Source organism: Capricornis sumatraensis, chromosome 7 (genome assembly GCF_032405125.1).
Source record: "Capricornis sumatraensis isolate serow.1 chromosome 7, serow.2, whole genome shotgun sequence".
Classification (NCBI taxonomy): Eukaryota; Metazoa; Chordata; class Mammalia; order Artiodactyla; family Bovidae; genus Capricornis; species Capricornis sumatraensis.
In genome coordinates this window covers 115,959,700-115,984,713 of record NC_091075.1, presented here as the reverse complement: position 1 = coordinate 115,984,713, position 25,014 = coordinate 115,959,700, and the positions used below count along the sequence as shown (strand labels likewise).

At 56.2% G+C, this 25,014-nt stretch overlaps 1 protein-coding gene across 1 annotated transcript in view; it reads right to left on the bottom strand.

Moving 5' to 3' along the window:
* SORCS2 (sortilin related VPS10 domain containing receptor 2) overlaps positions 1 to 25,014 on the bottom strand; it is a 506,368-nt gene that overhangs the window by 251,105 nt on the left and 230,249 nt on the right. The gene's annotated exons all lie outside the window — the stretch shown is intronic.

The following is a 25,014-nucleotide window of genomic DNA, read 5'->3' as shown; positions in this document are numbered from 1 at the left end:
AGTATTCTTGCCTGGAATTCCGTGGATTGAGGAGCCTGTTAGGCTACAGTCCACAGGTCGCAAAGAGTCAGACATGACGGAGTGACTTGACTTCACTTCGCTTCAAGAGCACTGCCAATGATTGAACAACAAAGGCATCTGCCACCTGCCTCTATGGAGACTGAACCCCATGCTGCTATACTGACCTTCAACACCCCCTGAGGGAGTTCAGGGTGGAGTGAGGCCCTCTGTGCTCCAGGGAGTCTGGTGGGACAGGTCTTTAGATAGTTGGATGTTTTTAGGAACAGATTTTATGATCTCCATCCTTGCATCTCCTCATATCTAGAGAAGTACTCAATCCCTTCATGGGGACATCAGACCCTCACGACTAACAAAAAGCCTTTTGTAAAATGAGTGCTTCAGAGTATTGAACTTTCCCCTCACTAAAACCTTATATATTGACTTTTTTGGAGCAGTCTCTTAGAGCTACCTGAGATGCTGCCTCCTGGGCTGTAGTTCTCATTTTGCCCCAAATAAAACTTAACTCACCCCTGGAGAAGGAAATGGGAACCCAGTATTCTTGCCTGGACAATCTCATGGACAGAGCAGCCTGGCAGGCTGCAGTCCATGGGGCTGCAAAGAGTCGGGCGCAACTGCGCAACTAACTAACTTACTTACACAACTCTCAAGCTGTACATCTTTTTTCAGTTGACACCAGTATCCCAGCGACCCAGGGTGGGGACACTCATATTGCTCTACAGACAGAGAAATGGAGCCTCAGGTGTCAGAGTCCAGGCACTATGAACTGCCAAGTGGACTCGGATGCCCAGGCCTTCCTCCAGAGCCCGGCTTCCTACTCCTTAAGGTTTATGTTCTAGAAGCATGGGGCAGGCGGGCAAGACACCTTGGACCTTGACCTGCAAGTCCGTATCAGCAGAGCCTGTATAAAGGCTGCCCACTGGGGATCATTCTGCAAAGCAAGGCCTGCTTCCCAGACCCGGAGGAAGGAGCCTCACGCTGGGCCAGCAGCACTCAGGACCCGCCTGGTTCACGCACAGAACAGCCTCCTCCTGGGAACACCACACATCAAGGGGATGTGAGCGGTTCAGACCTCCCCTGGGTGCCCGGTCCGCTTGCTGTGTGACAGAGGGTCAGGGAGCCCAGTGAGCCCTCCTGGGAGCACCACTGCCCTTTCCCTAGAAGGAAGGTGATGGTGGCATGGCTGGGATGCCCAGGCCTGCCCCATCACCAACAAGTGCCATTTAGAAGACACATGGGCAGGGTGGCAGGCTCGGGTCTGCAGGCCTTTCTTATGAATTCATAGCTGGAGGCCTGGCAGCATCAGCTTTAATTGAAAAGACGCTCACATGGGGGAGCACAGAGGCTCTGTCCTCATGAAGGGAGAAGGCCTGGAACAGCTCTCTGGCATCTGAAGTGGGTTCTGTGAGTCGGAAGGGTCGGGGCAGTGGAAAGGATGCTCGCTGGGACACTGGGCAGAGGCAGCCCCTCCCGAGCTCCTCTGACCCGCGGGGCCTGACCTAGAGCTCCAGAAACACGACCCAGGCCTCCAGCCTTGGCCTCAGCTGTTCCTTGGCCTGGAACTCTCTCTCCTTTGGCCCCTCCAGGGCTGGCCACCGCCCTCATATGGTTCCTCCTGGGTGTGGGGCCTCCCTGACCACCCATCTGAAACGCCAGCTCCCATTCCCTCCACCGTGGTCACCCCCCTCCTCCACTCATCACTCTGACGTCACCGACCTTCACGCACAAAACGATCACCCGGCACCGAGAACCACTGTGGGCTCGGGATGAAGCTGCAAGGCCATCGGGGTAAAGCATCAGTGTTTCTTCCTTTCGTGGCCCACCTTGTGCATGGGTGGAGAGGGACATGGCAACCCACTCTAGTATTCTTGCCTGGAGAATCCCCCGGACAGAGGAGTTGGCAGCAAACAGTCCACGGGGTCGCGAAGAGTCCGACACGACTGAGCGACTAGGCCTTTCTGCATGGACTTGTGAGCTCCGTGGGGCCAGGGCGCTTTGTTCAAATGCTCAGCCCCGACAGTTCTCAGTTCTCTCCTCCTGGCTCAGGGTCCAGCCTGTGTGTCCCCGGGCATCTCTCCAAGACCACTGCAACAGCTCCTCCTTCCAAAGCAGCCTGTGGCTCCCTCAGCCCCAGGCAGACCAGCTTAGCTTCCGGCAGCCAAGGCCCCCACAGCATGTCAATGCACCTGCCCAGCAGGCCCCCACCAGGCCCACTGCCCTCTGGACTCAGGATGGCCCCAGACACTGCTGCCTTCTCTTTCCTGCCCAGGTTGTTCCTCCCACCCAGATCCCCCTCCTGAAAATCTTCAAGAGAAGTAACTCAGATGCCAGCTACCTACAGTGACCTTTGAGATCAGCACAGGCAGAATAATTTTAAAAGCTGTCAGCATCTAAAATAGTCACACCCTCTCCAGGTGCCCCAGGGAGAGACCCTCTCGATGGCCCCAGTGAAGTACGAGGCAGCACCTCCGTGTGCATGAGGAAGGGGAGGCGCAGGGAGGTTGAAGCGGGCGTCCTGAGCCACACAGCCCTGAGCTGCTCATCGGAAGGGGGCCTCTCCCAGCCTCATTCTCTGACCTGGCTCCCTGCCTGGGTGCCTTCTCCTCTGCCTCTCAGACAACCCTGATCACAACCTTGTGTCTGTCGGTGGTGTCTGCTCCTCCCCAGACAAGCCACAGACCCCTTGAGGGTTGCTTCCTGCCTCAGTCTCCTTTAAAATCCCAGCACTGCCTGGTCCAGGGGCCAGAAAAGAGCACATGTGCTGGTGGATGGGATGCCCGTAGGGGCTTCAGCCCGGGGTGCCCCCTGCTCATCCTAGAGCTCTGCTTCATTTTCTTCCTCTCTAACAAGACTGAGGTGGGAAAGTGGATGGACGAGAAAGTGGGAAGATGGGTGGATGAATGGATAGGTGATGGATGGGTGGGTGGATGGATGGATGGAAGGAAGGACGGATGGATGGTGGGAGAGTGAATGGATGGATGGGTAGAGGGATGCGTGGGTAGATGGATGGATGGAAGGATGGATGGATGGGTAGATGGATGGCCAGATGGGTGAATGGATGGATAGATGGATGGACGGATGGATGGATGGATGGATAGATGGATGGGTAGATGGATGGATGGTAGGAGAATGACTGGATGGATGGATGGATGGATAGGTAGATGGATGGATGGATGGATGTGAATGGATGGGTAGCTGCATGGACAGATGGGTGAATGGATGGATAGATGGACGGGTGGATGGATGGATGGAAGGATGGATGGTGGGAGAGTGAGTGGATGGGTGGATGGATGGATGATAGATGGGTGGGTATGTGGGTAGGTAGGTGGACGCATAGATATGGTAAGTTGCTGTAAGACCCTGAGTAACTCCCTAACCCAATCTGAGTCCCATTAATTCATTTGGGGAAAAGAGATGATAAGGCCCAAGGAGGAGAAGGAAACATTTTCCTTTGGCCACAGACTTGCCTGAGGAAGACAGGAACCGCTAGTCCTGTGATTTCAGTTCATCTGTCTCCCTCCTTCGTGACCTCTGACTTCCTCTCTGTTCTTTTCTTTTCAACATGACTGAACGTGAGGACCACTGTCTGGCAATAGCTGCCTCCCTCTCTCTGATGACAAACTCTGGCTGTGACACTAATCTCACCTCCCCACCAGATGTCAGGTGGGAGATTGTTTTTAAACAGGTCTGCAGTGTGAAAAAATGAAATTTCTTGCAGGGTTCTCAGTCTTGGCTGCAGATTGAAATCATTGGGGGAGCTTTTAAAGCAGACACAAGGGCCCTACTGCAGTCCAATTTACTCAGAATCTCTGGGGGTGGGGCCCAGGCTTGTAATTTTTAAAGCACCCTCAGAGACTGGGGCCCAATCTGCTAGAGACTTGGCAGCCCTTGGTGGCTAGAAGAACGTGACAGACTAGACAGGTGTTTTGAGAGCAGAATCTCTCTGGATGATCAAGATTCTTTCTGCAGGCTCTGATCCATCACCTGCTCTCCCAGGAATCATCCAGAGAGCTGAGGGAAGAGAAATAAACCACACCACTCACCATCAGGGTCTGTGCCAAGCCAACTGCGACTTCTCAGAGTGCTGAAGCTCTTGAAGAAACAATTCTTGTCCATCAGATTAATCACAGGACCCCTATCTCTGTCATCTTCTTTTCAGCCCCTTGCTATGAATTTCATTATCATCATCACCATCATCACCACCACCACCATCCTCACCACATCACCACCATCCTCACCACCATCACCATCACCACCATCATCACCATCACCACCATCACCATCACCACCATCCTCACCACAATCACCATCATCACCACCATCATCACCACGATCACCATCATCACCACCATCATCACCAGCATCACCATCACCACCAGCATCACCATCACCACCATCATCACCACCATCACCATCACCACCATCATCACCATCACCACCATCACCATCACCACCATCCTCACCACGATCACCATCATCACCACCATCATCACCACCATCATCACCATCACCACCATCACCATCACCACCATCCTCACCACAATCACCATCATCACCACCATCATCACCACGATCACCATCATCACCACCATCATCACCAGCATCACCATCACCACCATCATCACCATCACCACCATCATCACCACCATCACCATCACCACCATCATCACCATCACCACCATCACCATCACCACCATCCTCACCACAATCACCATCATCACCACCATCATCACCATCACCACCATCACCATCACCACCATCCTCACCACGATCACCATCATCACCACCATCATCACCACCATCACCACCATCATCACCACCATCACCACCATCATCACCATCACCACAATCACCATCATCACCACCATCATCACCACCATCACCATCACACCAGCATCATCATCACCACTATCGACGTCATTGCTGTCTCTAGTCCATTGCAAGCTCTGTGCTGAGCGCCTCTTTGTTTTTCCTCACATCTGACCTCACAACAATTCTTCAAGATACTGCAGTTTATTCCCCAGATGAACACACATGGTAGTTCAGAGAGGTTAAACAACTTGCTCAAGGTCACACAGCCACAAGATGGTACAATGGGGATTTGGATGCACGTTTGCTGGACACCTGATTTGGTGCTTTTAGTGGGCAGGGAGGGCTTTCCAGGTGGCGTTAGTGGTAAAGAATCTGTCTGCCATTTCAGGGGACGCAAGAGATGCAGGTTCGATCCCTGGGTCAGAAAGATCCCCAGAACAGAGGGGCCTGGTGGGCTATAGTCCATGGGGTCACAAACAGTCAGACATGACTGAGCAGCTGAGTACACAGCAGCACAATGGGAAAGAATGATATCAAGACTCAAAGTCCTCAGTGCCCAGGAAGACCCCTGCCTTTGCCTAATCGAGTCCCCCCACAATGCTGACAGTGAGACTCGATCAAGGTACAGGAGATGATTGGAGTCCAAACAACAGACTAGGCAGAGCACTTCGACAAAGAAGATCAGATCGGGTGTGGAGAACAGTCAGGCCCTGCTCCTGCTCTGCATCGGCGCATTCACTCAGGCACCCATCCGCCCCACAAACCTTCCCACGTACCGCCCTCCTCTCACACCCAGGACCTTGAGGCCCCTCCGGCTCTCATGTGAGCAGAGGGTGCCTCCATCCTCTGAAGCTTCTACCTCGTCTTTTTGCAGAGCAGGCTCTTCAAATTGTTCTGGAGCCCTGGCTCCATTCCAGGCCCAGGCTGGTCCCAGGGATGCTGAAATGACTGGGATGCGGTTGAGGAAGATGAAGTATTTAACAGCAGTCTGCACAAAAGGTCTGGGCACCATGGAGCAGGGAGCCAGCCAGGCGTGGCGCAGGAGTTAGCTACCGTAAGCAAGGGTGCGACCTGGGGCTACATTAAGAGACACCGCTCTGTAGCGAGAAGCAGGCTGGGGCGTCCTCCTGGGACCGGGGCTATTTACACAGAAGCCTCATGAGCAGTGACTGCGGAGACACGGAGCCGGAGTAGGTTCACAAGAGGGTGGCGGAGCCCCATGCCTTGCAGGAGACAGTGGAGCTGAACGCAAGCGTGGGAGCTGGGTGTGGGGGTGGCGTGAGGGACAGGGACCTCCCTTCTGAAGCCAGGAGGGCAGAGCCTTAGACAGGTGCCGGCCCCAACCAACCCTGTGAAAGTGAAAGTCGCTCAGTCGTGTCTGACTCTGTGACAACACGGACTATACATTCCCTGGAATTCTCCAGGCCAGAATACTGGAGTGGGTAGCCTTTCCCTTCTCCAGGGGATCTTCCCAACCCAGGGATTGAACCCAAGTCTCCCGCATTGCAGGCAGATTCTTTCCCAGCTGAGCCACCAGGGAAGCCCAAGAATACTGGAGTGGGTAGCCTACCCCTTCTCCAGCAGATCTTCCCGACCCAGGAATCGAGCCAGGGTCTCCTGCATTGCAGGCAGATTTTTACCAGCTGAGCCACAAGGGGAAACCCTGTGGGCATCTCCAGTGACAGGGGTCACTGGGCTGGAGTGGCCAGAGCCCACCAGTAGGACAGACCGCTGAGTGCGAGAAGAAGGGTCCCTGTGTTGGGGAAGGCCCTGGGCCCGTGGTCTCCTCATCTCACGGGGCCGAGAAAGAAGAATGATGCATCCAAGTTTTCTTGGAAAATTCCAGTCTGCTGCTGCCATCCCCAGCAAGGGTCCATGCAGACAACTGTGGCAGTGTGGGGTGACCTGTCACTCGGCCACGCTCGGCAGCTTCTAGCAGCAGCTCGCGGGCCCCACGGATCACCCAGACTGCCGTCTGGATGCCCAGGGGCCCGTGTGACCTGCTGTACCAGGATAGCTGCAGCCGCCAGCACCTGGGCCAGAGCCAGGCTGGCCAGGCAGGGTGGCCAGCTGCCGGGTGACACTAAGCCGTGAGACCTCGATATCCCTCCAAGAAGCCTTGGGCGCCCACAAGCCCCACATGACTCCAGAGAGAGATGCAGCCGGGTGTCACCCCCGGATCCCCCGTGGACCATGCCCAGGCGGCCACACTTCGAACAGAACCCAGATGACGGCATCTGGCCAGGGTTCTGGGCCCTCCTCAGGGCCTCTGTCTTGCAGGACCCACAGCCCAGCCAGGGCCCCGCTCCAGGAGTCTCCCTCCCCGTCACCTCCCATCTAAGGCATCAGCTGCCCCCTAGTTCTGCCTCTTAAATGAGTCATGAGTCTCCCTGCCCCCAACCTCCCTGCTTCCCCAGCTCAGGCCTCACCAGCTCTCAGCCAGACTCTTCCTAAAGCCCATTGTCCACCAGCAGCCAGAGGGATCTCATAGCCCTGACTCCACTTTGGGAAACGGGTGGTGTCAGAGGGTGGGAGGGTGTAACAGGGAAGATGCAATTTCCCTAAATGGCTCACCGAGCTGCCCGCCACCTCCCCAACCCTGACAAACCCCCAGACATCATCTCCCAGACCACCTTGCGTGAGGCAAGGCCGTAAGATGGAGTCCTGGTCAGCGGCCTGGGTCCCACTCTGGACTGGCCCTTTAAACCCCCACCTCACGCCTCCCTGAAGACCCCAAGGAGGGCAGGAGCCACGAGATGGAAGGAGCCTGGGCCCCTGAATGACAGCAGGGGATAGAGCCCAAGACCTCCCTGCCCACCCCACAGACCACAGCAGGCCGTGCAAGGCCAGGAAGACGCCTCTGGGTTTGGGGTTGTGGGTTAGAGCAGGTAATGCCCTGGGACGGTTTTTGGCTTTGCGTCCCCGTGTGGGGAAAACACTTGGAGGAAGGTTTCCCATGTGCAGAGCAGAGGGTCTCCCACCAGTGAGATTTGGAGCCATCTGGTTTTAATTCTGCCAGTCTGACTTCCAGCCCCGGCTCTGCCCAGGCCTCTCTGAATCTCAGTCTCCTCATCTGCAAAATGGGAACAACAGAGAAGCCCCCTTCTCAGGACGATTGTGCGGTGAGCCTGGGACCACTCATCTTCAGAACAGGAGATGCTAGGAATCATCTGTCTGCTTGGTTTGTTTTCTGTGTTTGTCTACAGAGATTAAACATTAGCCCTATTTAAGATGCATACCGCTACAAGGAGCAAAGCCTCTCATCTTTGGCAAGTGGGATTAAAGGTGAGTCTTTTCTTGTCAACATGTCCTACATTTTCTCGGTATTGTTTATAAAGGAGACTTTATAAAGACTCTGTATTTTTATAAAGGAGAAAAAAAAACTTGAAAAAAAAATGGTGAATGGATCTGTAAGCACAGCCCCCTGGGGATGGGAGACATGTCGCTATAAACATCAAAATCAGCAGAAACAAGGACACGCCACGCAGCCCAGCTCCTCCCCCATGGACTCGCTGCCTCCCTGCACTTGAGCCCAAGTCCCGCTGCCTGTGGAAAGAAGCCAAGACACCGCGCGTGTTACATTGTAAAGAAACCTGCACGATTTGTACCGTTCCACTAAATTAAAATGAAAGAGAGTATTAGCAATGCAAAGGAGAATTGAAACCATGAAGATTAAATATTGATGCGCAGAGGATTCTTCAGGGCTAAACGTAGGAGGACATTCCTGACGCCAGGCCTCCTGGGCTGCGGGAAAGCTGGGACACACAGTGGTCCTGTGTGGGCGCTTTTGGTCCTCCACTTACAGAGAGGTCAGGTAACTTGGCTGGGACTCCCAGGACCTGGGGCAAAGCCCCCGAGGGCTCCGTGCCCCTCAGCATGCAGTGAGGGGGGCGGTGCCGGGGGCGTCAGGGCGCGGTAGGCCATGACCAGAGCCGGGCACAGCTGCCCGCCAGGCACACATTTGGGCTCCTCACCTCGGCACCAGGTTCTACAGCTGCTAGAATTCCAGAAAGTCTGGGTACTAGGGAGAATTTGGGCTTCCTGGTGGCTCAGAGGTTAAAGCATCTGCCTGTGTCTGCCTGCAATGCGGGAGACCTGGGTTCGATTCCTGGGTCGGGAAGATCCCCTGGAGAAGGAAATGGCAACCCACTCCAGTATTCTTGCCTGGAGAATCCCATGGACAGAGGAGCCTGGTGGGCTGCAGTCCATGGGGTCGCAAAGAGTTGCACACGACTGAGCGACTTAATGGATGTAATGTATGTATGGTGCTGGTTTTCATTCTTCATTGATTTCAATGGAAATGGTCACAGCACTGTTTCTGTGGGTCCCCAGGGGTGTGGGTCCTCCCGGTTCTCCTATCTCCACTGAATGGAACCAAACACCCTAGAACAACCCATTCTTGATTGCAACACGTGTCTTCCCAGATGGCAAATCTGGCCGTGGCCCACCTCCGAGGCCCCCCTGCCGTCAGGACTCGGCCTCTGCCCACAGCGCCCAGCAGTCAGGCTCTCTTGTCAGGCTGGTTGCCCTCCTCCTTCCTCCCTCCGCCCCAGTCAACCTACTCCTCACCCGCAGGTTGCTGCTGCTTTCCTGGACACACCGCAGTTCCTCGGGCACCCTGAGCTCAGGCTGTGTCTTCTCCTGTAGCACCTGCTTCCTGCCCTCCAGCGAACTTCTATCCATCCCTCAGTGCCCATCACAAAACACCCCACCCATCCCAGTCCCACGGAAGCTTCTCTGACTCCCTCAGCTAGTCGGTGGCTCACCCACGAGGGTTCTGGCAGGTTCTGTGGGTTGGATCCCGACACCGTGACCCCACAGGGTGGTGGAGTGGTCTGGGTCCATCTCACTCCTCTAGACTGGAAGCGTCTGGATTGTAGAGCTGTGTCCCGTTCGCTGTGACACCTCCGGCTCTTAGCTCACTTCTGGCCAGAGGAGAAGCTCAATGCATGCGTCTCGAGGGCAATGATCAAATTAATTAATACTGTGGTTCACAAGTGGTCCCAGAAGCCAAATAGAGAAAGGATCACCTTGCTTTCTCTCGTTCTGCATCCCTCAGCCTAGAGGCACAGGGGGGCTCGGGGGGGCCGGCTTGAAATCACGGCTGCCCCACACCCCGGTGTCTGCTGCTGTCTCTGGGCTCCCCGTGCGCCCACCGGGAAACCACGTCACGTCAGTCTGAAGCGCGTCAGTATGCAGGTGGTGTGGCCTCCTGCCGAACAATTAATCAGGGCCATTTGTATGCGCCGGGCTGTGCTTCTGAGCCATGAAGGAGCGGAACCACCATCTCCCCAAATCCTCCCAATCTTCCTGCCCACTATTTCCAGATTCAATAAGCACAAATCACTGGTCTAATTTTTTTTTTCTTCCCAAAGTTAAACAGCAAATTGCTTTGCCAGCTCCAACATTAGCAGTTTTTACGGGATGTGGGGACCAGCCCCTTCCCTTGCCGTGATTTCACGGTTTCCACCTGGAGCCCCGGGGCCAGCAGAGGAGAAACTGGTTCACAGACTCTCCAAGTGTCACCCATCTGTCCTCTCCCTGACACTCTCACTGAGCTTCTCTGGAAGGTTCGGTTTTATTCCTCGGAGTTTTGGGCCCCGTGACTGTCAGACGCAAGCTGCATCCGGCGGCCTTTGGACAGGGGGGAGTCCAAGGGATGCGAACCCAGCGCACACCACCGAGGCCTGGGGGAGGCGGGCTGGGCTTATCTGGCAAGAAGCCATACTCCGACGGGTACGTGTTGGAGGGAGACACCCTGAAAGAAGCGTCCCCACCGCCGCCCCAGAGCACTCACCCCCCGAGAACACACAGGCTGCTGTCTGGGTATCACCCCTTTCCTCCTGGAAATCCAGCTGACCCGCGTGTCACCATCTCCACGGAGCCCTTCCCAGCAAATCCATCTCCACACTCTCGCCACAAAGGCCCAACGTGAAAACTCCAAGCCTTTCTTCCTAACGCCCTCCTCCAGGAGAGGAGCCAGCAGGGCCTTGTTCCGGAATGTTCTCACTGCCTGGCTCAGACGCCTGTCTGGATGCCTCTCCGAGTAGCTTCTCCCACACTCACTTCCCCGATGCCTCTCTCGGGAGGATGGACTCTCCCTGCCCCGTCCTGGCCTCTAGCCGTTGGCCCAGGGCCTGGGTGAGGAGGATCCATGAACAGGACCGACCACCTACTACGTGCAAGTCCAGCACTGGGCTCTTTCACAGCCGTCGGTGACGTGATCCGCAGATCTCTCTGGCTAGATGGGTGTCAACAACCCCACTTTACAGAAACAGATGCTTTAGGAAGACATGACCCGTTCACCTGAGGCGTGCAGGTGCCCGGTTCGTGACCAGGTCGTGAGAACACTTGCACGTGGCAGCCGGCATCACGGCACCTCCGTAAGGGCGGGCGGTGCCTCCACCTGCATTCGGAAGCTGAGAGGGAGGCAGCCCGGTCTCCCCAGCTCCCCGGGGGCAGAGCCGCCTAGCTGACCAGCGCCTGGGTGCAGACGCCTGAGTCAGCTCGGCCCAGGGTGCTAACCTCCAAGGTCAGATACAGAAAGGGTTGCTTGCAAAGTCCCTAAAGTTCGGAGCAGTTTGTTACACCACGAGAGCTAACCGGCGCACAGCTTCTCACCACAAAGCCCCCTCTTTGCGCTACACCAGGCTGTGTCTCGAGGGTCCCCAGGCATCAGCCGAGAAAGCAGCTGTCTTCACATTCACCTACTGCGTCTCCCTCTCCCTTTGTTTACAAGCGGCTTTGCACGTTACGGCATGCACTCTACACGTGAGCCCCCACTTCACAGATGAGGAAACTGAGGTCTGTGTTAGCAAAGGGCAGAGTTACGATTCAGCTCCAACCACAGAGCTCACACCGCAGGGTCCCCTCTCACGCCTTCCCTCCCATCTCCAAAAACCAGTGTTCAAAGGTCTAATTCAGGAGGACCAGGCATGAGGGTGGACTCCAAAAACCTCAGGGCTGAGGGCCACCATCTAGGAGGTTTCTAGCTGGGCCTACATGTTTCGAGGACATGTTTGATGGTGGTGGTGATCCCAGTGTCTACAATGATCCGGTAAACCTGTACCACCTGTGTCCTGCCCAGGAGGGAGGGAATCTTATCTTGGTACACTGGGGCTGAGTACTCCCTCCTGGGCAGGACACAGGCTAACGGCCCCTTTAGCTCTCACTAAGCAGAGACAGGAGTCCGGGCCCAGTGCCGGAGGAAGGGGCCCTGGGCTCCAAGCCCCTGCTGCTGATCGAGGTGTGTGACCCCAAGCAAAGTGCTCATGCCCTCACCTGTGAAAGAGGAACCAGAATCTCTTTCGCATCTACGTGCGGATCAGATGAGGATGTAGAGAGCCTTTGCAAACCATCAAATGTGCTTCTCTAACAACAGGAAAACAAACCATCCCCTTAAAAATGGACAAAGGACTGAACAGACATTTCCCCTCGAAAGATAAACAAATGGTCGATAGGTACGTGAAAAGACGCTCAACATCGCTAGTCCCCAGGGAAACGAGGATCAAAACCACAGTGTGATGCCACCCCAGGGTCATTAGCATGCGCGAGTGCTAAGTCACATCAGGGTGTGTGTGACTCCTTGCGACCCTATGGACTATAGCCTGCCAGGCTCCCCTGTCCTTGGGATTCTCCAGACAGGCATACTGGAGTGGGTTGCCATTCCCTTCTCCAGAGTCATTCAGTTCAGTTCAGTCGCTCAGTCGTGTCTGACTCTTTGCCACCCCATGAATCACAGCATGCCAGGCCTCCCTGTCCATCACCAACTCCCAGAGTTTACCCAAACTCATGTCCATTGAGTTGGTGATGCCATCCAACCACCTCATCCTCCGTTGTCCCCTTCTCCTCCTGCCTTCAATCTTTCCCAGCATCAGGGTCTTTTCAAATGAGTCAGCTCTTCGCATCAGGTGGCCAAAGTATTAGAGTTTCAGTTTCAGCATCAGTCCTTCCAATGAATACTCAGGACTGATCTCCAGAGTCATTAGGATGGCTATTTAAAACACACACACACACACACACACACACACACACACACATAAATCAATGTGTTGGCAAAGACGTGGAGAGATTGGAACACTTGTACACTGTGGGAATATAAAATATAACATGAAAATAGAATGGTGGAATACAAAACTAAGGAAAATAGGATGGCAGCAAGGAGATCCAACCAGTCCATCCTAAAGGAGATCAGTCCTGAACAGTCATTGGAAGGACTGATGTTGAAGCTGAAGTTCCAATACTTTGGCCACCTGATGCGAAGCGCTGAGTTCTTAGAAAAGACCCTGATGCTGGGAAAGATTGAAGGCGGGAGGAGAAGGAGACGACAGAGGAGGAGATGGGTGGATGGCATCACCAACTCAATGGACATGACTTTTGAGCAGGCTCTGGGAGATGGTGAAGGACGAGGAGCCTGGCGTGCTGCAGTCCATGACAGTTACGAAGAGTTAGACACGACTGAGGGGCTGAACAACAGCAGTAACAACAGGGCAGGTCCTCAAAACAATCAGAGGCAGAGTTACCATCTGAGTCAGCACTTCTGCCTCCGGACAATGCCCCCAAAGAGCTGAAAGCAAGGCCTTAACAAGGAGTCTGCGGCCTCATAGCTGCTCTGTTCACAACTGAAACGCGGAAGAAACCCAAGCGCCCATGGATGGAAGAGCGGATGAGCAAAATAATACCTCTGCTCACGGTGAACTGCTGTTCAGTCTTTAAAGAGGAGGGGATCCTGTCACAGGTTCCAACCGGGATGAGCCTTGAGGATCATGCTCAGCGAAATAAGGCAGTCACACAAAGACAGGCACGGCTCCCTTTACAGGAGGTCCCGAGAGCAGTCACACTCGGAGAGAGAGTAGGAGGGTGGGGACCGGGGGCTGGGGAAGCGGGCGGAGGGTGGGGACGGGTGGGTGGGGAGCGAGCTTCCGTTTGTCCCCGTCACCCCCAGGGGCAGGTCTGGGGCAGGCTCTGAGCACACTGGGCCTAGCAGGGCTGTGAACGTTAGGCAGGGGTCGGAGGCGCTGCACCCAGAATGCCCTGCCCAGCTTTTGGCTGCAGCCCTGGAGGAGGGAGGCGGGTGGTGGAAGGGGAGCCCCAGTCAAGACCTCTGATCACTGGGCAGGCTCCTCTCCCCGCAGGCCTCCCAGAATGAGCCCCGCACGCGTGAAAACAGTAAAGGTCCATTTCACATGTTACCTCACCTTTCAAAACGTCTGTTTTGAGCATGTTTTTTTTTTTTTTAAATCACATCCATAAAATCCTAGCTCTGGAATGAGAGTCCATCTCTGGATTGGAGGTTCCACCTTTTTCCTGGTGATCACATAGAATCTGCAGCCACCATGCTGAGGACAGGCCAGGCTGGAGGCCCAGAGAGAGGCCAAGGGGAACCCCAGCCACTGAGGGGCGGTGGGTGAGGCGGAATCCTGGCAGAAAGCCGGGGTGCAGGCAGGTGGCAGAGTCCTAGGTAGGCCTAGTACAGGGCTGGGCTGCTTTACTAGCTTTAATAGCTTCTTCCACATTCAGACGCAAAGTCAGTCCCTTTATAGGCAGGAAATAAAGCAACGGGAGTAATTATTTTATTAAGGACCAGGGAATGATGAATAATTTAATTTGCAGAAAGAATTACACCACGGATTGAATCTCTACGTCCCCAGGCCTGACATTACTTTCTCTCCAATTTCTTTTGACATTTCTGGTGGCGTGCGGGGGGGAAGTGGGTCTCAGAACCTTCCAGCACGCTTTAGCTCTGCCTCCAGGGTGGGCATTCCTGGACGCGCCCAGGTGGGAGGTGACCAGAAGGGAGAAAAGGAGGCTGGCAGGGGCAGGGAAGAGGAAGAAAGTCCTTGCCTGAAATGTGGTGTCTTTGCTCAAGCATGGCAGCATGAAACGTGCAAAGAACTCACTCAGCCCGTGTATACTGAATGCACACATACGTGTATACTAGGCCTTGGGAGTCGGGGGTCGAGGGTGGGCAAGGCGAGTTTGCAGTGGGGTTGGGGTCACAGTCAACACGCGCCATCAGCGGGGGCGGGATGGGGGAAGCAGGGTGGGGGACGCGTCTCTTACTCCCAGATCTGAACATCCAGCCAAGTCATCTCGTTTTAACTTTCCCGCCAGATTCCTGCTCCCAAGAAACGAGTCTTGCCCAATCTCAATTACACAGCTCTCTGCGTGTAATTCCGACAAGCCTGCGGTTGTTCCCACCCGACACGGAAATTCACCGTGCCGCTCCGCTGAGCCACCCAGATGGCTGTGAAGGGCAGGCTCTGGACACAAGGGCACCATGGGGCTTGTGAAAGCCAAAAGGGAAAAGTGCTCTTGACATTGTATGCAATGGAATAGAAGTCGGGCCCTTAGGGGAGTTCGGGATTAAAGCTGCGACTTCAGGCTGTTTTTCCATCACGGAATAGCTCAGAAGGCTGGGGCTGGGACCCAGCCTGTCTGGACCTCAGATGCCTGCCTGGAGGTCTCACGGCTGCACTGGCCACAGGCTGGAGGCCTCTACTTCGTGCCCGTGGGCCCAGGGCACACTTCGGTTTGGTAAGAGCCCTGGGACGCCTTGGGGGGTGCCTCACTCCATCTGGGATCTGAGATTACTGCCCCCCGCCCACAATGTGGTGGGGTAGGTGGGCTCCTAAGATAAGTGCCATCCAGAGTGGTGAGTGCCAACCTTCGCTGGAGCCCTGGAGCCCTGTGGAAGGTGTGTGCGCATGTCACCCAGGTGGGGGGAAGGGGCCACGGAGGCCTTTGGGGGAAGGACATCTGCGAAGTACAGCGCAGAGGCAGAGAGTGGAGGACGGAGCCACCGGCTTTCCTTCCGCCCTCCCCGACACGCAAGGGAGCCCCTCCGAGCCTCGGCCTCCCCCTATAAGACGGGGGTGATGAACATGAGTCCTCCTTGATTCCCACGCCCTGCGAGCTGCCTGGCACACAGCAGGTCCACAGGTGTTTGCCGAATGAATGGATAGATGTTGGATGGATTGGAGCAGAGGCTCTCCTGCTCACCCTTCAGCGTTTTGCTCACCTCCACCAAGGGCTTCCCGAGCAGCTCAGTTGGTAAAGAATCCACCCGCAATGCAGGAGACCCCGGTTCAATCCCTGGGTCGGGAAGGTCCTCTGGAGAAGGGACAGGCTACCCACTCCAGTGTCCTTGGGCTTCCCTGGTGGCTGAGCTGGGAAAGAATCTGCCCGCAATGCGGGAGACCTGGGTTCGATCCCTGGGTTGGGAAGATCCCCTGGAGAAGGGAACAGCTGCCCACTGCAGTGTTCCAGCCTGGAGAAGCCCGTGGACTGTATATGCACATGGGGTCCCCCATGGGGGAGCCCCTGGGGTCACCAAGAGGCAGAGGTGACAGAGCGACTTTCACCTTTCACCTTTCACTTCTGCCAAGAAGCCTGCCAGGCAGGGCCCATTGCCCTGGTGTTGGGGCTCCCCTTGGCCCAGCCCTGAGCTCTGGGGCTCCTGCCGCACCCACAGTGGGCTCCTCTTGGGCCAGGACTGTGTCCGAGCGCCTGAGTTCCCAGCATCACCAGGCCAGGCCCTGGAGGAAGGAGGCTTAAGTCACACCTGATGAATGAATAAATGACACCTGAATGATAAGACATCAGTCTCGCTTATCGAATGAAGCTGGGAAACTACTACGGTAACGTGTAAGACTCACTTGACACGCAGCCTCCCTCACGCAACAACATTCAGTGTCTCCCCAGTACCCATACGGACCCCCTGGGGGCTCAGATGGTAAAGTGTCTGCCCGCAATGTGGGAGACCCGGTTCAGTCTCTGGGTTGGGAAGATCTCCTGGAGAAGGAAATGGCAACCCACTCCAGTACTCTTGCCTGGAAAATCCCATGGATGGAGGAGCCTGGTGGGCTACAGTCCATAGGGTTGTAAAGAGTTGAACACGACTGAGCGACTTCACTTTCAGTACCCACAGTGCCTTGTCCCCGCCTGATGTCCATAGCCCCCACCCTCCGACCTCAAACTTCCCTACCAGCCCTGCCCGCAGCCCCACACGTCTTGCCCCCCGCAAGGCCTTCGTGGGACCCTTGCCTTCACACAGGCAGGGCTGTTCTGTTCCCACAGGCTATTCTCTGTCCCTGGAATGCTCTTCCCGCCCTCAGATTTTTCTGAGAAATACTGTGCCTCCCACTGTGCCCGAAAGGAGCAGGATGCCACCCACCCAGGTCAAGGCAGGCTTGTTTCAGTGTATCCCCTCTGCTGAGACCCACCCTGCCAAGCCTGCAGGTCAGAGATCCTCGGCCCTGGAGGTCAGGCCCCTCTGCAGAGGCCCAGTGTGTGCAAGGCCTGAGCACATCTGCTCAGAAATGAAGCTCAAGGACCTCTGGTCTCCCTTCCTGGCCTTTCCCTGAGGCCAAGAAAGCTGAGCTAGTCAAGCAGAGACACACAAAGAAAGTGAGTTTGGTGCAGCCCCTGCTGAGTCACCCGCCCAACCCCAGCCCCGGGCCCATGTCTGTCACTTGGGATGGCATCCGTGGGAGCACTCAGCTGGCTCCTGCCTGAAAGCCGCCTGGGGCCAGGGTGCCAGTGTCCCCTCCCCATCCCAGCTGGGCCTCCGAGTCTGCCTGCCGTCCTTTCTGGAATAAAGTCGCCCAGCTCTGGGGCCCAGCAGCGCTGAGATGAGAGATCAGAAATCAGGCAGAATAAACGAGGTGCTTGGAAGGAGAAAATGCCTTCCAGGAAGGACTGGGCAGGGGGGAGCCTGTCTGTGGCCCTACTAGGTGTTACGTTTGTGAATCACCTAGAGTGTGCCAGCCCCCGGAAGGAATGGGGATGGCACGGAGAGGGGGGGACCGGACGACGGCGTCCACGTGGGGCTGAAATGCTGGGCGCTGGGCTCAGGCCTTCATGCTGACTCTCTCTTATTCACCGCTCCCCCACAACTCAGCAGCAGGCACCCCTTCTCTTTGTCGGGGGCAAGACGGAGCCAGAGCAGGAGGGGCCTGCCAGGGTCAGCAAGCAGGGAAAAGCAGGGCGGGGCATAACGGGGTATGAGCATGGCCTTGCAGCCAGGGACCCCAAGTCCAGCAGCTGGGTATCAGCTTTCTCCACCTCCTGAGACCCAGGTGCATGGGAAGTCTTTCATAGCAGTGGCAATCCAAGCGTCTGTGCCAAGAAGCCCCTTCCTGCTTTCCCATGTGTGTGTGCCAGGTGAGACGGAGCTAGTGGTCCCAAAAACCAAATCCCCCAGGTGCGTGGGGCTTCTCCATCCCGCTGCTCCAGGCTGCCTCTCTCCCGCCATTCCTTGCTCCAGGCTGCCTCTCTCCCGCCATCCCCTGCTCCGGAGGCTGCCTCTCTCCTACCGAGGTTTCTGTCCTGTAGAGGAGGTCCCTCCCACCTCCACACACCACAAGCTTACGGGTGGGAAACAGCAGAAAAATGCACAAAAAGGAAGATTTGTAACCTGCCCTGAACGTAAAACAGAGACCAGCTCCTTGGTGCCTCTGGTTTCCTGATCGGAAAGCAAGTATGTCATTCATTCATTCACTGAGCTCACAAACAAGGGGGGCCAGGACTACCCTGGGAAGCCTGGGCCCTAACCTGGCATCACGGTCCCTGTGGGGGGTTGCTGTGGGGGTCGGGGTGGGGGCGGGATGCAGAGAGGTGGCTCCTTCCACCCGGCTCCTCCAAGGTGAAGGAAGACATGGGAGGCTCAGAGAGGTTGAGTCACCTGCAGAAGGTCACACAGCCCTGGTGCCAGGGCCTCCCCACTGCTGCCTGGGTGAGTCTCTCCTGTCCAAAAAAAGGAAGGAGAGACCCCAGTGGCCCCACACCATCCGTGCTGCCCCGTTCAGGTGTCACTAGGACCTGTGACTGTTCCCCTCTAAAGCTGCACTCCTAGGCTGGACTGTTCTCAGCCTTGAGGGGGAGAATGGGTCACCTTGTGACCGACTAAGGTCAGCCACCTGCCCGTCAATCCTGCTGGCTCCTGGGGGAGTATAGCAAGGTGGCACATGCCAGCCCGAGGGAGGCAGGGGTGTGAGCAGAAGGGAAGCCTGACCCAGTGGCCTGTCTGCCACTGAGGCCACCTGTGTGTCCAGCGGACATGAGAAAATCCCCCTGAAGGCTCAGAGCAGCTTCAGGGCAGAGGTGGGGGAGGGTCCCCTGTCCCTCAGGGCCCACCCGGAAACAGAGCCTCTTCTTCTGCTGTCCCTCAAGAAGCCTTGGGCCTCCTGGAAAAACACCCTTTGTGTCCCAGTTCCTAGGACTCAGGATAACTAAAATGTAGGAGGAACTGGTTTAGCTACACAGAAGGTCAGAATTAGCTGGTCCTGGCTGACTCTGGCCCCAGGAGAGCCTGTTTGACAAACTGACTCTGGAAGTTTGGAGGGGGCTGCCTGTGTGTCGGGGGGGTGCTGTGGGCTGACCATCTGGCCAGGGTCTGCGGTGGCTGGGCTCCAGGCTTCCCACCTATGCCTGCAAGGAGCTCCTCATCCCCAGCTACAGATGAGAAGAGTGAGGCCCAGCCTGACAAGGGACCTTGACTGAAACCCACCTGCCTGTTCAGAGCAGAGAGTGGGAGGACAGAGGCCGGCAACCCGCGTCGGGAGGCAGACTGAATTCCAGCTCTGCCGCTTACTGGCCACCTGCTGGCCTTGGGGAAAGCCACCTGCTTCCTGGGCCTCAGTTTCCTCACCTGTAAAATGGGGATAACAGCATCCATACCGTGAAAGGATGAAGGACGAGGATGAAGAGGAGGAGTCAGTGGGGGCCAGCGCCAGGCAGACCTAGAGGGCTGGCTGGCCGCTTTCCCAGGCCCTCGACCTATTCAACTCTCCTTTCTCCCCGCCACCCACCTGCATCTGAAGAAACAGCAGCTCAGAGGGATTAGGGTCCTCCTGAGCCCATGCAAGGAGGGAAGGAGGATGGTGGAGAGCAGAGAGATGGAGCGTGAACTGAGACGAGCCGGTGGGCTTCATGGCCTCTTCCCCGCTGGGCAGCTGGGCCCGCGGACAGGGGACCCACTGGGTCCTTACCTGTTTGTCGGCAGACCTCAGAGCACAGAGCTTCTCAGAGAGCCAGGCCACGGGGCGGGGGCGGGCTGCCGGCACCTCTGTCTCTGTCTCTCCATCTGTCTGTCTCTCTGGCTGTCACACGCACACCCCTCTGAAACACCTATCCCACCAGCAGGGCCTCCAGGCTGTGTGCAGGTCCTCCCCCGATGGACAAAGCTCAGACCATCGACACCTCCGCGGCCTCCCCACCTCCATGGCCTCAGCATGGGCGGTGCCGCCAGCTGCGTCTCTGGGCTCCCTGTCTCAGTCCACCCTGCAGCCCTGCAGCTGTTCTGCGGCTCCCGCCGCCCTGGAGACCAAGCCCAAGCTCCCCTCCAGGCTGTCCAGGCTCGTCCCAACCCAGCCAGCTCAGAGCAGCAGTGTGCACCACTCAGCCGTCCACATTGTCCCGCTCGGGATGCCTATGGCCTCCAGTCCTTGCAGGGCGGTGGGTGTGCAGGGGGCTGGCTCCCCTCCCTGGCCTGCACTTTCAGCAGGGGGATCCGGGGCTGGGGACTGGGCCTTCCTAAGCCCCACACTGGGCCCTGCACAGGGGTGCCCCGCACATATTTGGGAGCGGTTGGGACCAGGAGTCTGGTCCCTCCCCCATGCCTGGAGGGGAGACCGGGGCCCAGGGCGGGCCAAGGCTCAGCCTCAGGGCTCCAGGTGGCTCTGTGGTGGGGCCTGCCAGCCGCCAGGCCAGGCCACTTCTCCTGTTCAGGTCTAGGCCTGGGCTCAGGTCACCACGTTCATTCACCCACTCAGCTGTTCATTAGTTCATTCACCCACTCAGCTGTTCATTAGTTCATTCACCCACTCAGCTGTTCATTCATTCATTCACCCACTCAGCTGTTCATTCATTCATTCACCCACTCAGCTGTTCATTCGTTCATTCACTCACTCAGCTGTTCATTCGTTCATTCACCCACTCACCTGTTCATTCATTCACCCACTCACCTGTTCATTCATTCATTCACTCACTCAGCTGTTCATTCGTTCATTCACCCACTCACCTGTTCATTCATTCACCCACTCACCTGTTCATTCATTCATTCACTCACTCACCTGTTCATTCATTCATTCACCCACTCACCTCTTCATTCATTCATTCACTCACTCAGCTGTTCATTTGTTCATTCACCCACTCGCCTGTTCATTCATTCATTCACCCACTCACCTGTTCATTCATTCACCCACTCAGCTGTTCATTCGTTCATTCACCCACTCAGCTGTTCATTCATTCACCCACTCACCTGTTCATTCATTCACCCACTCACCTGTTCATTCATTCATTCACTCACTCACCTGTTCATTCATTCATTCACCCACTCACCTCTTCATTCATTCATTCACTCACTCAGCTGTTCATTCGTTCATTCACCCACTCGCCTGTTCATTCATTCATTCACCCACTCACCTGTTCATTCATTCACCCACTCAGCTGTTCATTCATTCATTCACCCACTCAGCTGTTCATTTGTTCATTCACCCACTCACCTGTTCATTCATTCATTCACCCACTCACCTGTTCATTCATTCACCCACTCAGCTGTTCATTCATTCATTCACCCACTCAGCTGTTCATTCATTCATTCACCCACTCAGCTGTTCATTCGTTCATTCACCCACTCAGCTGTTCATTTGTTCATTCATCCACTCGCCTGTTCATTCATTCACCCACTCACCTGTTCATTCATTCACCCACTCACCTGTTCATTCATTCATTCACTCACTCACCTCTTCATTCATTCATTCACCCACTCACCTCTTCATTCATTCATTCACTCACTCATCTGTTCATTCATTCATTCACCCACTCACCTGTTCACTCACCCACTCACCTGTTCATTCATTCCTTCACTCACTCACCTGTTCATTTGTTCACCCACTCACCCATTCATTCATTCACTCACTCATTCATTCACTCACTCATTCATTCACTCACTCATTTATTCACTCACTCATTCATTCACTCACTCATTTATTCACTCACTCACTCATTTATTCACTCACACACTCATTCACTCACTCACTCATTTATTCACTCACACACTCATTCACTCCCTCCCTCCCTCCCTCTGTGGCTCATGAACACCTCCCAGGTGCTGGGCCTGCCCCAGCGCCAGACACCAGAAGGAGAGCCCTGGAAGGTTGGGGTGCATGTGTTGGGAGAAGCAGGCATAGATTGGATCATTAAGCAAAGAACCCTGCAGCTGTGGTGAGCACTACACAGATGGGAACAGGGCCTCCAGATTGGGGAACAGTTGCTGGGGGGCTGGGGGCCCCTCACATGGTGTGGGAGCCTTGGCACGCAGGTTGACCAGGCTGCTTCTGAGCAGTCGCTAAGAGGAGATGCTCTCACCTGAAGCCTGCTCACGAAATTTAATGGCCCCTGGGAACCACAGGGTCCCGGGGAAGGGCCAGGGGTGGGGGACTGCTCCCCCATTTCAGCTGTGACTCCCCTGGTTTCCCTAACTCCTCCCCTCCGCTGGCTGGTGGGGGGTGGGCGGCACCCACCAATGAGACACTGGGAAGCCCAGCTTCACCAGGTAGATCTCATGAGTCAGAGAAGACCCTCCATGAACGCACCTAGACACACATGAGGAAACAGGGCAGCGAGAGCTGAGGTCACGGCCGCTCCACAGGCTGGGCACCAGAGCCCGGTCCATCTGGCGGCTCCGAAGGCCCTGCCCACACCCCTGTGGGACCCTCCCCCCCGGAGCAGGAAGACCCAGTTGCCCATGCGTCCTGGGGGGCCCCCATCCTTCGGGTGGTTTAAAGGGCAACGCAGAAAGCAAATGGTATTTGTTTAAATAATTTCAAGGATCAAGAATTTCCAGATGTTTCCCAGGCCCAACCCTCCAGCTGGCCCAGGTGCCTCCCTCACAAACGACCCTCTGGGGCCGAAGGGGGCCCTCCCTGGGGACCCCTGGGTGTGGTGGAATTTCTGGCTGCTGAAACTCCAGGGGAGGAGGCAGTCAGATTCCTGGAAAACTGGAGCGATTTTCCAGGCCAAAGACTGCGGAGACAAACACAGAACCCACCTGAGAACCTGACCTCGGGGCTCAGCTGGGGAAGGAGAGAAGCCTGGCAGGAGGCTCCAGGGGGCCTGGCGGGGAGCCGGCCCACCCAAGTGAGCTCTGAGGGCTCGAGGCGTGGAAGAATGCAGCAATGAATCGAGCAGCGAGCAGAAGACGCCGTCCAACGTTTACTGAAAACCCTGTCCAGCGTGCCGCCCGTCTAGGGTGACTCTGGGTCCCAGCAACCTCCCCAAGGGAATTATCGCCCCACCTCACAGCCAGGAGGCAGAACCACAGCACCACGTGATCCCACAAGTGGGTGGCAAAGCGAGGGTGTCCATCCTGGTCGGTGTGTATGGATCCCACGCTGCAGGTGCAGGGGAGAGGCGAAGCAAGGAGGAAGAGGGCGGGAGGGAGGGAAAAAAAAATCTTTTGAACACACGCACTCCAGATTTGACTGGCACAGGGCTCTGGGGCAACCGTGGCCACGCCAGTGACTCAGGAGATGTGCTGTGCTCTGAACAGCAGTCTGCCTACAGAGGACCGCGCCTGATATCCTAGCTGGCTCATGCAGGTGTGCTGGGAGACCCACGCAAGGCTGTTGGCTGTGTTGGACTGGCCAAAATATCCAAAACAAAACCGAAAAAATGGGAGGAAGAAAACACAGCATCCCTCCAAAGGGAAACAGATCAACGGTGGGTTATCCACACAACAGAATCCCACCTGTCAACAGGGATTCATTTCATAAACACAGCGCTGAGTGAAGAAGAACAAGCCGCCGGCGGAGAGGTCCAGGTTGGGACCATGCGTGCAGATTTAAGGCACACGACCCAAGAGCTGCCTTTGTTCATGGACACGGATGGATGTGGTGAAACCACGGAAACACAGATGAGGCTGGAGCAGGTCAGAGTTAGAGCGGGGTTTCACATGGCCCGGGGGTGGGGGTGGCCTCTCTGTGTCTGCAATGCTCCACTGCTCTCAAAGAACCTGCAACACGTATGCAGGATATTAACAGCTGCCTCGTGTCCACCGATGTGTAAGGGTCAGTGATGTGCTTTCCCACAGCCAGGAAGGCTTCATAACTGCAGTGTTTCAATGTTAGCATCCATCTCTGATGGCAGCAGGGTCCTCCAGACGGGTGGCAGAAGCCACGCTCCCTGTCCTGAGCCCTGAAGGACCCCAGGGGCTGGCTCTGACTTCCACAGTTCCTGATACGAGGATTCATTTACTTATGTCAACCGTGCGTCTATCCCTCCACGGAAAATAGAACCTTTCCCCTAGGACAGGATTAGCAAACAAATAGAAGTGACAGGATCCAAGACGATGGCTGAGCACACACTGGCTGAACCTAAGGAAAAGGGTTCGACCTCTCCGAGCCTCAGTTTTCTCATCTGTGAAATGGATGAGAGTGGACACCATGCTGCCTCGCAAGGTCGTCCTGGAGAAGCAGTGATCATATCCAAGGGGTGAGCAGCGAGCACATGGCCCTGCATGTCCTGAGTGACCAGTAAGGGGAGGACAGGCCACCGTGAGGCAGGTCCTGTGAGCTGGGGGCCTTGGGACAGCAGACCCTGTCAATCAGGGCTGTCTGCAGACAGCCTCTCCCAGAAAAGGAGGCACCTCCGTCCTGGCATGGCAGCTGTGTCACGGACTCTCAGCCTCTCTTCCAGAATGAAAGGAAATCCCTTGGGGCATCAGGGCTGCTTGGGAGGGGGTGGGGATGGCAGCCAGCACCCTTCAGCCCCTAGAGGAAGCTGTCTTGCTCCCTCTCTGTGGAGGGGTCCCCTGGCTGTGCCCCAGAAGCCCAGCCTGTGCACCCCCGGCCTGCCCAGGCTCCCAGCAGAGCCCACGCCTGCCTAGCAAGGCCCTCCTGTGCTCTAGCAGCTTGCATGGACCCCTAGTGCCCCGCCAGCCACCCCGCTCCAGGTGGAGGGAGGAGAGAACGAGCTGGACGGGGAGGACCAGACCCGTGCCTGGGAGCACTCAGCCCGGTATCCTCAGTGACAGAACCAGAGTAACCCTAACCCCTGCCCTCCTCCCCCGGCTGCCACGGGATCCAAAGATCCCGGGGTGTGGAGAGATAGGACGAGGGCAGAGGGTTCCCAGGCAGCCAGAGCCACAGGGCCTGGGACTCAGAGGGCGGCCGCTTGGCTGGA